Below are 3802 nucleotides of genomic sequence, written 5' to 3'. Positions count from 1 at the left end.
TTTTTTTCTATCCAGCCACTTGAATCAAAAAAGTGCTTATTATTCTACTATGCCAAGATTTCTCTCACGTCCTTCCTCCCTTCTATTCACCCTGCTACTATCCGATATCACTGAGCTTCTCATTTCCCTTCATATTTGGTCATATGGTTATGTCTCTTCCAAACCAGGACACTTTTGAATGTAAAAGGGACATTATAGAGAGTGAAGAAGGCTCTTAATACATACAATAGGACAACTGTTACACAAACTATCCTTCGCAAATCTAGGTATATGATCACCGTTAATCTATTTCCTTCCTTCCTGTAACTAATCCATTAGTTTATAGCCCTGCCAGATTTATCTTCTTTTTTTTTTTTAATTGATGTATAGTTGACTTACAATATTGTGTTAGTTTCAGGTATATACCATACTGATTTGATTTTTTATTTTTATTTTTTTGCAGATTATGCTGTATTATAGATTATTACAAAATAATGGGTATAACTCCTGTGCTATACAACATATCCTTGTTGCTTATCTTTTTATGTGTAGTAGTTTGTATCAGATAATGCCATCACCTTAATTTGTCCCTACCTTCTCCCCTATCCCCATAACCAAAAGGGACATTTTGAAGAGTGAAGAAGGCTCTTGTAATACTTAAACTAAGACAGATGTTACACACTCAGACTGTCCCTTGCAAACGTGGAACAGTTTTAATCACTGTACTCTGGTTAATCTATTTCCTTCCTTCTTGTAGATAATCCATCTACTGCACTACCAGACTTAACTTCTTTTTTTGAATTGATGTATAGTTGTTTGTTTTCTGTGTCTCTGAGTCTGTTTCTGTTTTGCATATAATCCATTTGTATTATTTTTTAGGTTCTATATATGAATGATATCATAAAATATTTATCTTTATCCAATTTATTTCACTGAACTTAATATTCTCTAGGTCTATTCACATTGTTGCAGTGGCAGTATTTCATTCTTTTAATGGCTGAGTAATATTCCATTGCATATATGTAACACATTTTTGTAATCTATTCACCTGTTGATGGGAATGGGGCTTGCTTCCATATCATGGCTTTACACATGGTCCTGCTATGAGCATTAGGATGTAAGCATCTTTTCCAATTAGTGTTTTTGTTTTTCCAGATACATATCCAGGAGTGGAATTGTTAGATCATACAGTAGTTCCAGTTTTGTTTTTTTAAGGAATCTGCATACTGTTTTCCAAGGTGGCTGCACCAACTTACATTCCCCTCAACAAGATGAGCTTTCCTCATAGCTCAGTCGGTAAAGAATCTGCCTGCGATGCAGGAGACCTGGGTTTGATCCCTGGATTGGGAAGATCCCCTGGAGAAGGAAATGGCAACCCACTCCAGTATTCTTGCCTGGAGAATCCCATGGACAGAGGAGCCTGGCAGGTTACAGTCCATGGGGTTGGACACGACTTAGCAACTAAATCACCACAGCAGTATATGAGGGTTCCCTTTTCACCACATCCTTTCCAACATTTATTTGTAGACCTCACTGCTTTGCATTTCTCTAATAATTGATGATTTTGAGCACTTACTCTTAGGCCTGTTAGCCATCTGTGTGTCTTTGGGAAAATGTCCAGATCTGCCTATATTTTGATCATTTAGTTTTTTGATATTAAATTCTATGAATTGTTTGTCTATTTTGAACATTAACCCCTTGTTAATCACATTGTTTGTAAATATTTTCTCCCATTCTGTAGATTGCCTTTTCATTTTGTTGATGGTTTTCCTTTACTGTGCAAAAGCTTTTAATTTTAATTAGGTCCTATTTGTTTATTTTTGCTTGTATTTGTTTTGCCTTGGGAGACTGATCCCAGAAACTATTGCTGTGATTTATGTTAAAAAGAGTTCTACTTGTGTTCTCATCTAGGAGTTTTATGGTTTCAGATCTTACATTTAGGTCTTCAAACAATTTTGAGTTTATTTTTTGTATATGCTGTGAAAGAATGTTCTCATTGTTTTACATTTGGCTTTCTAGTTTCCCCAGTACCACTTGTTGAAGAGACTATCTTTTCTCCATTTTATAGTCTTGCCTCCCATAGATTAATTGACCATTTTTGTGTAGGTTTATTTTTAAAATCATTTTATTCTGATTTTTCATTATTAGTATATAGAAATATACCAGATTTCTGTATATTAATCTTGTGCCCCACAACCTTGCTGAATTCATTCGTTCTGGAGACTTTAAATTTCTCTATATATAGAGTATTATGTCATCTGCAAATAGTGACAGTTGTATCTCTTCCCTTCCAATTTGGATATCTTTTATTTCTTTTTCTTGACTTATTACTGTGGCTAGGACTTCCAATACTGTTATATAGAAGCAACAAAAGTAGCCGTTGTTGTTTTGTTCCTGAATTTACATGGAAGGCTTTCAGATTTTCACTGTTATTTTCGTTGTGGGTTTGTCATAAATGACCTTTGTTATGTTGAGATATGTTCCCTCTATACCCACTTTGCTGAGAATTTTTATCATTACTGGATGTTGAATATTGTCAAATGCTTTTTCTGTCTATTGAGATGACCAAGTAGGTTTTTCTTTCCTTTTGTTAATGTGGTGTATCACATTGATTATTTACATATGTTGAACCATCCTGTGACCCAGGAATGAAGCCAACTTGATCATAGTATATGATCCTTTTTATGTATTGTTGCCAATATTTTGTAGAGGATTTTTGCCTCTATACTCATCAAAAATATTGACCAGTAATTTTCTTTTTTGCAGTGTCCTTGGTTTTGGTATCAGGATAATAGTGGCCTCATAGAATGATTTCTTTCTCTTTGAATTTTTAGGAATAGTATGAGAAAGACAGGTGTTAGTTCTTCCTTATATGTTTGATAGAATTCCCCTATGAAACTGTCCGGCCTACACTTTTGTATACAGATTCAATTTCACTTCTAGTGATTTTTGTAGTTGTTCCGTCACTCAGTCATGTCTGACTCTTTGGAACCCCATGGACTGCAGCACGCAAGGCTTCCCTGTCTTTCACCATCTCCTGGAGCTTGCTCAAACTCATGTCCATCAAGTCGGTGATGCCATCCAACCATCTCATCCTCTGTCATCCCCTTCTCCTCCTGCCTTCAGTCTTTGTGAGCATCAGGGTCTTTTCTAATGAGTCAGCTTTTCATATCAGGTAGCCAAAGTATTCGAGCTTTCATCTTCAGCATCAGTCCTTTCAATGAATCTCAGGATTGATTTCCTTTAGGATTGACTGGTTTGATCTTGCTGTCCAAAAGACTCTCAAGCGTCTTCTCCAACACCACAGTTTAAGAGTATTAATTCTTCTGTCCTCAACCTTCTTTATAGTCCAACTCTCACATCCATACATGACTACTGGGAAAACCATAGCTTTGACTAGATGGACATTTGTTGGCAAAGTAATATCTCTGCTTTTTATTATGCTGTCTAGGTTAGTTATAGCTTTTCTTCCAAGGAGCAAGTGTCTCATAATTTCATAGCTGCAGTCACCATCTGCAGTGATTTTAGAGCCCAAAAAAATAAAGTCTGTCACTGTTTCCATTGTTTCCCCATCTATTTGCCATGAAGTGATGGGATTGGATTCTGTAATCTTAGTTTTTTGAATGCTGAGTTTTAAGCCAGCTTTTTAACTCTCCTTTTTCACTTTCATCAAAAGGCTCTTTAGTTCCTCTTCACTTTCTGCCGTAAGGGTGGTGTCATCTGCATATCTGAGGTTATTGATATTTCTCCCAGCAATCTTGGTTCCAGCTTGTGCTTCATCCAGTCCAGCATTTCACATGATGTACTCTGCATAGAAGTTCAG

This window comes from Bison bison, unplaced genomic scaffold, assembly GCF_000754665.1.
Source record: "Bison bison bison isolate TAMUID 2011002044 unplaced genomic scaffold, Bison_UMD1.0 scf7180017864459, whole genome shotgun sequence".
Lineage (NCBI taxonomy): Eukaryota > Metazoa > Chordata > Mammalia > Artiodactyla > Bovidae > Bison > Bison bison.
Note: the sequence above shows the minus strand (reverse complement) of the source record.